This window comes from Rattus norvegicus, chromosome 3 (assembly GCF_036323735.1).
Source record: "Rattus norvegicus strain BN/NHsdMcwi chromosome 3, GRCr8, whole genome shotgun sequence".
NCBI lineage: Eukaryota > Metazoa > Chordata > Mammalia > Rodentia > Muridae > Rattus > Rattus norvegicus.
The window spans coordinates 174197615-174209112 of record NC_086021.1 but is presented as its reverse complement, the minus strand read 5'-3'; positions in this window follow the sequence as shown (position 1 = coordinate 174209112).

Here is an 11498-nt window from a genome sequence, read left to right as displayed (position 1 = left end):
TTTCATAGGATCAGAGGCTCCTTGAGAACCCTTAGAAGACTAGAGACACTCCCTATTCCCCATTAACGTTACGAGAGGGTACGGGGTAGGGAGGTGTCAGGAACAAGAATTTGAACTCTGGTCCTCATGCTTGTGTGGCAGGCACTTTACTCTGGGTGTCGCCTCCCCCAGTACCACCCACTAGTCATCATTCATATTTCTCTTCCTCCTCCTTCCCCCTCCGCCTTTCCCCTCCCCCTCCTCCTCCTCTCTTCCTTCTCCTGCTCTCTTCCTCCTCCTCACCCCCCTCCCCTCTTAGACTGTATGGCGGTCAGAGAACATTATAAGGGATTTAGTCATCTCCCTCCACCACGTAGGAACCTTTAGTACTGTCTTCACCCCACACCTCCACACTCCACTGCCCCCATTCTTTTTTTTTTTTTTTTTGGTTTTTTTTTTTTTCGGAGCTGGGGACCGAACCCAGGGCCTTGCGCTTCCTAGGCAAGCGCTCTACCACTGAGCTAAATCCCCAGCCCCCACTGCCCCCATTCTTGAACCAGGGTTCACATCTGCTCTGCAGCTAGGGTGGCTTGGGTTCTGATCCAAGCTCTGAGACGGGTGCATTCACTTGAGTGCCAATCCCCATCTCAGTCCCCTCCCAGGAACTTTGAACTAGATGGTGTTTGGAATGCTGATCCTCCAAACTGAACATCCGAGCCTTGCTGAGAGACCAGGTTGCAAAGAAAAAGCAAGACGGGGAAGGAAGGCGTGTTACATTACCCCCAGGCTCGGGGCCTGTCTTACATGCTGTTCAGTATGAAGACACCATGACCAAAGTAACTCTTACAAAGAAAGCATTTAAATGGGGGGCTTCCTTACAGTTTCAGAGGGTTAGCCCGTGATCGTCATGGTAGGAAGCAGACAGGGATGGTGTTGGAGCAGTAGCCAGGAGCTTTGCATCCTGAGCCACAGGCTGCAGGAGGCGGGTGGAGGGAGACTGGACCTGGCACCACCCTTTGAAACCTCAAAGCCCACGCCCAGTGACACTCTCCCCCAGGAAGGCCACACCTCCTAATCTTCCAAAACAGTTCCACTAATTGGGAACAGACCTCAAGCATAGGAGCCTACGGGTTCCATTCTCAATTGAGCCATCACGGATCCTTTGCCACAAAAGCACAGTAATCACTTCATTTATCTTCACTCCATACTTAAGAGTCTCAGAAGAAGTTGCCTTTGTGAGGAGCACAGGGTCAGATGATTGACTGAGGAGCATGTGGGGGGGGTCAGGTTCCCCTATACTGTCTGCCCCTCGCTCCGGAGTCCCCCGCGTCCCGCCACCTCTACCACTGTCCTAACTCAGAGCCTCACATCGAGGATGTGAATCGAGTGTCAATCCCCACCCCTGTCACAAGGAAGATGACAAGACGGACACAACCCTGGTGGTCTCAATACTGACCTCAAGCTACAGTGACCTCTGCATAGAAAGGATGATGGTCACACACAAGAAGGCCAGACACACTCAAATTGGGACCCAGGAGTCTCCATTAAAACCACCCGAAAACATCCGGGATGAGGAGAAAATGAAGCCATTTTCCCCCCTTTTCATCCCCTTTGGACAACAAGTCTGGTTTTCATCCCTGGAAGGAGGGATGGGGTGTGGGGAGAGCACCCCTAGATAACTCGGCTTTCGCTAATTATTTGCTTGATTCCAAAATTGGGCCCTTCACAAAACTGCCTGGGGGAAGCCAGTTCAACAGAATTAAAACATTAATTATATTATATAAAACATATCATAGCGGCAATTAAAGCATCTTAAATTAATGTGGGAAAGAATAAATAGTAGCCTTCGGGGTTGCCCCATGGGGAGAAGACCAGACAAGATAAAGGGAAGATATTTCAGTTCACACACATCCCTAGGAGACGCTTGTGGTGAGGCCCAGGGAAGGGAAGGAACTGAACAGTGTGGGGCTAAAAGGCAAACACAGAGAGCACAGGTAGTGAGATGCTCTCAGGGGAGGGGCAATTGTCGGCTTCCCATCAAGGGAAGGGTCCAGCAATAGAGGTAGGGCAAGGGTTGCTGGGGAGAACAGTGATCCAGGATTCCCAGAGGAAAGGGCCTTCGTGAGAGGCAGGGGGCAGGTGCGTGACTGAGGAGCACGCCTGGAGGTCAGAATCCACAGCATCTGGTATCCAAAGGCCCAGATCTACTCATGATCCTTTACCCTGCATCCTGCCTCTCCTCATCACATAATGTGTGTGTTTTGCTGTTCCTGTTCCTACATATACACTGTACTTACATGCATATTTGCACGTGTCCATTTGTGTAAGTGTGTATATGTATGTGTGTATGTATGTGTGAATTATGCGCATGTTTGATGAAAAGATGATACAGAGCTAATTGTTTTCCAGATTTTTAACTCTGTCACGTATTTATCAGGGTTTTGTGGTGGATGAGTTCATTAAAATATAATCAGGAGATGGTGGTACTCATACTCACCTTTAATCCCAGCACTTGGGAGGCAGAGCCAGGCAGATCTCTGAATTTGAAGCCAGCCTGGTCCAGGCTTGACTTCCAGGACAGCCAGGGCTACACAGAGAAACCCTGCGTGCACGTGTGTGTGTTTGTGTGTGTGTGTGTGTGTGTGTGTATACATATATATATGCATATATATATATATATATGAATGACAGTAAAAGTATAAAATCCCATTTGAAGTTCTACAGCTTCTGGCTATTCCAACCGTTAGATGTTCATGGAGATGTGTAAGCTTTGGGTCTGATTAATCTCACTACGTGATTTTTTTTTATTTGCAAGTTCGTTACAATAAAGTTTTATTTAGGAAAAATTAAAAGAATATTAGCTAGAGAGGCACATGCCTTTGATCCCAGCACTCTGGAGACAGAAGGTGAATTTCTGTGAGTTTGAGGCTAGCCTTGTCTTCACAGTTTGCAGTGACTCCCTGGAACCATCACAGCCCTGGGCTTCTGTATTAGCCAGGGCTCTCTAGAGTCACAGAACTTATGGGCAGTCTCTATAATAGTAAGGGAATTTGTTGATGACTTACAGTCTGCAGTCCCAACTCCCCAACAATGGTCAGCAGCAGCTGTGAATGGAAGTCCAAGGATCTAGCAGCTGCTCAGTCCCACCTCCACCTGACAATACAGTCCCCTTACCTCCTGTCACTTTACTTTTCAGCGCTGGGGCTCAGTGCACCTCCTCCAAGAACTCCTCCCCACCATAGCCCACCGGGGCGAACCCACCCACCTCCCCAGGCTCTCCCTCCAAGTCAGCCCCGCCCCACTGTACTTCAATTATCCTGTTTATTTGTGGAACCAGTGCGTTGAGGCAGCTCGGCTCCATGGGGGACCGATAATGAAGCGCTCACCCTAATCTCTCCCTCCAGCCACGCTCAGCCAAGTTTCCCTTTTCTGTCCCTTAATGACATTTTGGGCAGATTGCATTACTTTTGGATCTCTCTGTGTTGTTAAACCTCCGTCCTTTGATGCTTTATTCTCAAACTCAATTTAAATCTCATTTCATCTTCCCTGCTCAGCCGAGGATTGACTTGAGCCAGAAAGAATCTTGTCAGCCAGAAATACAAAGCAGGCGGGCAGAAAGGGCTGGCTGGGGGATGAGCCTTGGCTCATGCGATGGAAGAGGCAGGAGAGGCCAGACATGTCTGATGGAGTGTCTGGCCTACCTGCTGGTTGACCCTCCTTGTCCTCGGTGGCCAAGGGGGTTGGTTTCCAGAGGGACATTGAGTGACTTGCATGGTTTTCCCTCTGGTCAATTCTCTGACAGGCTGCCCAGGTTAGATTGTAACATTCCTCTCTCCCCATGTTACCATCTCGAGACTGCAGTAGAACCCTCTCAGGCAGAAGTCAGTCTGCTTAGATGAAAGCTCAGAAAAGCATTGGGCCCGGCTACCGGGGCTCCCAGGAACATAAGCATCCAGGGCAACTTCTCTGCCATTTCTGCTCTATCCCATTCTCTCTGCTCAGAGAGGCACTGTCCACTGCCGGGAAGACCTCGAGGGAGACAGCATCCCTCACCCCTTCTGGCAGTCGCCCTCAATCTCCACAGAGATCCTTTGAGCCCCTGCTACTCACACCCTCTGGTAATTCCTTTCACTTCTACGTACACCCTGCGGTGCTCAGTAAAACCAAAGACCCCACCTTCCCCAGGATTATTAATTAAAGTAGGCAGAGAGGAGAAAACCCGGGTTGTGGCTAGTGGGTGTGGAGTCAGCTCTGCCTCTTGGGGAGATCTGGCTCCCCACGACACAGCACCTGGTGGATTTTCCTGCTGATTCCTAACAGAACTTCCGCTCCATAACCTTTGTAATGGCCATTCCTCACATCTGACTTGACTCCTAGAGAGAAGGAGAACAATGTCTCACTGCCTTACTTGGGGTTTCTATTGCTCTGATGAAAGAGCACGACCAGAAAAGCACCATAGAGAGGAAGGGTTAATTTGGTTCATCATTGAAGGAAGCCAGGACAGGAATTCCAACAAGGCAGGAATCAGGAGGCAGAAGCTGAGGCAGAGGCCATGGAGGGGCGCTGCTCACTGGCTCGCTCAGCCTGCTTTCTTGTAGAACCCAGGACCACCAGCCCAGGGATGGCACCACCCACAATGGGCTGGCCTTCCCACATCTATCACTAATTAGGAAAATGACCTACAGGCTTGCCTACAGCCCCATCCTATGGAAACATTTTCCTAATTGAGGTTCTCTCCTCTCAGATGACTTCAGCTTGTGTCAAGTTGACATTTAAAACAACACAACAACAATGGCTGGAGAGATGGCTCGGTGGTTGAGAGCACTGACTGCTCTTCCAGAGGTCATGAGTTCAATTCTCAGCAACTACAAGGTGGCTCACAACCATCTGTAATGGGATCCGATGCCCTCTTCTGGTGTGTCTGAAGACAGCGACAGTGCACACACATACATGAAATAAGTAAATAAATCTTAAAAAACAGCAACAACTAGCCAGCACAGCCTTCTGTTACCATCCAGACTACAGGCCCATGCCGCAGAGGTGCTCGGATTAAGTACCAAGTAAGTAAATGCAAGGCTGTTGAGACTAAAGGAATCCATCAGCACCTACATGCCTGGGCCCCCTGTAGCTGCATGGCTGGCCATCCCCACCAGATGACTGAACTCTCTGGCAGGGATTCCCACATATTTCCCTATAACTCACCAATGTTGAACCGGGATTTGTCAAGAGGAACTAAGGCACCTAGGAAAGAACACAACGAGAAATCTGGAAAACCCGAGAGTCAACAAAGCAGAAGGGTGCTTTGACAAAATGTCATCATCGGGACCTGTTAAAATGACTTGCTGGCCTGACTGGTTCTGACTCCCAGTCACTGACCTCAGCTTTCTCCGACTGTGGTGTCTGCTAGGAGGGTAGAAGATGTGACTCAGATTTCCTGCTGTGATCTCCAGGTCTTCTGCATCCTGGCTTCTGTGGGCCTCCCCGGCTGGTGCCCACTCACTAGGGTCCTCCAGGTGTCAGGCTTTCTTTGTTCCTAGTTTACAGCTTTGTCTGTGTCCCGACTCTACCCATCAGCCTCCTCTTCCTTAGCTGGGTCTAAGACAGATGGTGTCGTCTCCTAGGGAGGCCTATTTTGAGACCCTCATCTAAAAGGGAGTTCCTTCTACTGCCCAGCCCCCTCCCGCTCCCCACACTGTCTTCAGAACTCATCAACATAGATAAAGGATAATGTTTTTTGGAAAGAGACTGAGCAAGAGGCTGGAAAACCAGCCTCAGTCCAGAACCCCAGGAGTCAGAATAGAAAGAAGTCCTTTCAGCCATTCCTGCACCGGCCAGTCCCCAAGACAGTCCTATGTTCCCAACTCTTCCTCTTCACACCCATGTTTGGTCCCCTCCCTCAGTGGGTCACAGGAGGTCACAAGAAGTCCAGAATATAAAACCCTGACGTTTGGCTGGAAAGACGGATCAGTCAGTAACATACTTACTCCCAACACAGGAGGATCCCCAACTAACCCTATGACTGGGGAAGCAGGAACAAGTGGATCTTCGTGAGTTCCAGGCCAGCCAGGGATACATAGCTAGACCCTGTATCAAAACAATCAAAGAAACAAAACGAAAGAAGCCACAACAAAAAGGAGGCAGTGTGTATCTGTAATTCTAATGCTGGAAGCCAGAGACAGATTCCCCCGGACTTGCTGGCCAGTCTAACCAAACTGGCAAGCTCTGTCTAAGTTCAACGAGAAACCCCTGTCTCAGGAAGAAAATAAGGTACAGGGTGGGCAAAATGGTTTAATGGGTAGGGTTGCTTGCAGTCAAGCCTTACAACATGAGTTCAATTCCCAGGACTGACATAGTGGAAAAAAGAGAGCCAACTCCTGACAAGTTATCCTCTAAACTCCACATCCAGGTGGTGTCACTCCTGCTTGGGTATGCACAATAAATACATGCACACATAAATACATAAATGTAATAACGAAAACGTAAGGTGCAGAGAGGTGGAGGAAGACACAAGATCCGTGCTTCGAGTCTTCTTATTCGCCCGTGTTTATACTGAAGAACACTCAGCTCTGTGGTTCTAGACACACAGCGCTGCATCGAGGTTTTCATGTGGCTGCGGAGTGCTCAGAGTTGCATGCCAAACACTTTACCCACCGAGCCACCCCCCCCCCCAGCTCAGTGGAATCATGTATATCCATTCTCCAGTGTCCCTGCAGATCACTAAAGATATTGCATTAAACAGACACCTCATACGGGGATGAAATGCTTCGAACCAAAAACAATGCATTGTCCTATCCCAAAATTAAATCAACACTGTCCTTTGTACATTTACACTCACATGCTAGTCCTGGCCTGCTGGTATCTTTAGAGTTCTCTCTCCCACGGAAGGCATGCAGTCCCTGCTTTTTACTTTCCTACAATGGTATGCTGTGAACGTTACTCCCACGATATTTTTTTTCTTTTATAAGATTTCTTTTTATATTATTATTATATAATTTATTTATGTTTATTTTAATGTGCATTAGTGTTTTGCCTGCATGTATGTCTGTGTGAAGGTGTCAGATCTTCTGAAGCTGATGTTGCAGACAGTTGTGAGCGTTGTGAGGGTGCTGAGAATTGAACCCAGGTCCTCTGTAAAAGCAACCAGTGCCCTCAATCTTTGAGCAATTTCTACAGCCTATTATTATTATTATTATTATCATTATTATTATTATTATTAATCTTCTTCCTCCCCCTCCTCCTCTTCCTCTTCCTCTTTCTCTTCCTTCTTCTTTTTTTTTTTTTGGTTCTTTTTTTTTCAGAGCTGGGGACCGAACCCAGGGCCTTGCGCTTCCTAGGTAAGCGCTCTACCACTGAGCTAAATCCCCAGCCCCTCCTTCTTCTTTATCATGGCTTTCTCTGTGTAGCGCTGGCTATCTTGGAGCTTACTCTGTAAACCAGGTTGGCCCTGAACTCAGAGACCCACCTGCCTCTGCCTCCAGAGCTCTGGGATTAAAGGTGTGCAGTGCTTCACCACCAACTGGCTACACGATGTATTTTTAATTTTGTGTGTCTGTATATAGTATGGACTCATGAGTGTAGTGTCCATAGTGACCAGAAGAGGGCACTGCATCCCTGTGGCTGGCGTTACAGGCGGCTATTAGCACACTGGCCTGCTGAGAACCAAACTTGGGTCTTCTACAAGAGTGAGCAGTCTGTGCTCATAGAGCCTTCTCTAGCCCACATCTTTCTTCCTTAATCTATCATTACTCTTCCCCTCTTTGTGACATTCCATTAGGTGTCACAGTACATGTTAAAGAGTGTACTCGTTCATTTCTTAAGAAAAGGAACCTATCATCTTCTGAAACTGTTTCCCACTAAATAACACACCAAAGAAATTGTTCCAAGTTGGGAGACACAGATCTGCAGCTCCCGTTTGAAATAGTTATGTAACGCTCTGTGTAGTGAACTTGTCGCAGCCAGTTCAGCTGCTCTGCTGTGGACTGGAACCCAGGTTGTCCCTCCTGCAGCGGACACAGGTCCCTCGATCACGCATGCTTGGGCACTTGTATTCTGTTACCTGCAGAACATATTTCTAGAAAGAGCATGCTGAGTATACAAAATGCAAACAAGTATTTTCAAAATGCTTTGCAAGGACGACAATTGGAAAATTTACATTTAAAAAGTTTCGGGTTGCCAGGTGTGGCTGTACACATCTCTAGTCCCAGCATCCCAGAAGCAGAGGCAGGTGGATATCTGTGAGTTCAAGGCCAGCCTGATATACAGATCAGTTCCAGGATTGCAAGGCTTATACAGGGATCCTCTTTCTCAAACAAAAGAAAACGTTTTTTATAAAAGAACCTTGGACTCTCTCCATTACTAAGTGTTATTGTCCGTTTAGTATTTGACAGCTCAATGGGTGACAGATACTGCTGCTTTGATTCCCATTTCTCAAAAATAGTATTTCTGCTTTATTAATAAAATTAACGTTTTTGGTTTCTGGTTTTGGTTTTTGTAAGTCTAGGGCTTGAGCGTAGGTAGGGCCTTGTGCCATGTCCTCAGACTCCTTTCTTTTTTAAAAAAAATATTTATTACATATAAGTACACTATAACTGTCTTCAGACACACCAGAAGAGGGAATGAGATCTCATTATAGATGGTCATGAGCCACCATGTGGTTGCTGGGAATTGAACTCAGGACCTCTGGAAGAGTAGTCAGTGCTCTTAACCACTGAGCCATCTCTCCAGCCCCCTCTCTTCTAGAGTGAAGCAGTTACTCAAGCTAGCCTGGAGGTCACTCTGGAGCCCAGGAAGGTCTTGATCTCATGATCCTGAGGAGCTGGGCTCACAGGCCTGCACTACGAGACCTAGTGATGGAGAGTGGCTTATGTCTTACCACACCCTTTCCTGTGAACTATAAGTATCCTTCAGATGGTTGTCACCTGATCTCAAACATGTGTTCATTCAACCAATTCATGGAGCAGCTGATGCAGCTTACATGTTAGTGTTGTAGTGTCAAAGTCCCAGCACTGATGAGGTCTTCAGATGGGACCCATATTAACCTCTTCCCCTGTCACTGGGTCAAAATCAGCTCAGATGTCTGATTGTAGTCTCTGGCAGCCGGTAACCATCTTGGCTTGGTTATAGGATGTAAAACAGTATTGAGCGCTTAGCCATCACTTTGTTAAAGCTGGGAGTGTGTTTAGTCCAACCCCCCACCATGTGGTCCCTTACAGGATCCCCATTCACAGTCAGCACTCTTGGGCACATCTTGAGCATCTGTGACAACCTGTTCTGGGACCATTAAGGGCTTTAGGAGCATCTTTAGCTAACTCTGGACAGGGGCAGAACTGCCAGGGTTGACCGTCCATGAGAACAGCCTTTTACTATTGACTGGGGAGGAGTCTAGGCCAGCGCCCTCATTCCTCATCCCCTGAGGAAAGCTAAGACTCACCACTTCTCAGGCAGAGTAAAACTCCAGGTCCCCATGGTGTGATCTCATCGGCACTGCAACCTCAAAGTACTTCCTTCCCCTTGCCCAGGCCTCCGTCTGAGCTTTCTGACTGTCATCTCTATCGTGTGACAAAACTTTTCTCAGGAAGACAAAACACATGTGTCCACTTGCCCAAAGACAGAACAAAGTACAGAACCACCAAGGTCCAACTTGGTGAACTATAAGTTTTATTGGGATTATTTACAGGAATAAGGAGGAGGGATACTCACAGGAGCAGAAATGACTCCCGTGTCACCAGAGCCCACGCCAGTACCAGTGACAGCTCACAAAGCTGGGAACCTGGAGCACACTGCATATATAGCCTACAGACAGCTCAACAGGTTGGAGTGTCCTTTCCAGGAGCCTCAGTAGGTCTAAACCTCTTCCAGGCAGCTCTGCTGGTTCCTGCTCCTTACAGGCAGCTGTTTTGGTCAGGGTTTTCTCTACAGCTTTTACCCCCTGGAGAACCCTCCTCTTGGCAGTTCAGCTTCCCTTTGAGAAGGACTCAGCTTTTATTGGTTATTTTGGTAGGGAAGAACCTAGTGAATCTGGTCAGTTTCAGGGACTTCCTGATGTTATTTTTGGTTGCTTTTGTTTTTGTTTTGATAGGGTTTCCATTTGTAACAAGCCCTGGCTGTCCTGAACTCCCTTTGTAGACCAGGCTGGCCTCAGACTCACAGAGATCTGCCTGCCCCCTCTGCCTCCTGAGTCTGGCATTAAACGCATGTGGCACCATACCCACCTATTTTGAGTTCTTAAGGAGCTTCCCTGCAGGATGGAAAGCTTCAATCTCAGAGGAAACCATTAAACAGCCACCTCCCACATCCTTGGGAGAACTCAGAGCTTTGTGTCACTTCCCATTTGGAGAGGCAGCTGCTGTGATCCTTCAGTGATCTGTGAGGAAACAAGCAGCAGGTGACAGTGGAGCAACCACTGCGACCTCTGACCTTTGAGACTGAGTCCACAGTGCCTCTCCCTAACCTCTGCCTCTCCTCTGTGAAGTGAGAGTGAGAGCTTGCACTGCTATCAGACAGGCTAGATTGCGTACTTTTATCCTCGCAATATCAAACAAGATAAACCATTGATAATAAACAAGCATTTCAGCAGGTTCAGAGAGTTCCCCCACGGTCCCTGGGCATGTAGTATTCTTATACCCATGTCAGAAAACTATCAAGCTCTCTGGGGTCCAGGGTTATGGAAGCCTTAGGGTTTCTGTAGTCTTGGGGTTTGGGTATTCCTATATAGTGGGTATACCTATATTAGTGGTTTGGCCCATCCGCAACGGCAAACACCTTCCCTATCTGTGCCATCCAATATGGTAGCTGCTGGCTACAAGTGCCTGGATGGATGCTACAAGTGAGCAAATAGATGCCTTTGTACTTTGTGTGTGTGTGTGTGTGTGTGTGTGTGTGTGTGTGTGTGCATCTCCCCGTATATAGAAGACAGAGGACAGCTTTTGCAGTTACCCTCAGGAAACCAATCTACCTTCCTTGGGACAGTCTCTCACTGACCTAGAGCTCACCAAACAGGCTATGCTGGCCAGCAAACCTCAGACTGGCCTGTCTCTGCCTCCCCAGGACTGGGATTCTAAGCAAGTGCCACCGCAGCCAGCTTTCTCGACTGTGTTTTGGCAATTGAACTAAGGTTCCTGAACATTTAAGGCAAGTGCTTTACCAGCGCGGGCATCCCAGCCAGCCCAGGACTTTATGTGACAGCTCCAGGCTAGTTGGGCAGTGGTAGGCAAACCTCTTAGCTCTTTTCCTCTCCCTGCTCCTTCTCTTCTCTTTCAGCCTGAGCTATTCCTTGCTCTGGAGGACTCTGCCTCTCTTTCTCCTTTGTATGTGACAGGTTTCTCGGAAGGAAGCAGTCGGAACTGTGACAAAGCGCTGTATTTTCATACACTCTTCGAGGTGAGACGCGCGCCCCGGTGACCTCTGAACTGAGAAGAAGCTGAATGCCGCTCTGAATGCGGCTGAATAGAGAATTGCATCCAGACGGCCCCATTGTTCGGCTTCCTCGCAGTACTCACGCTGAGATAATTCCTCTACCC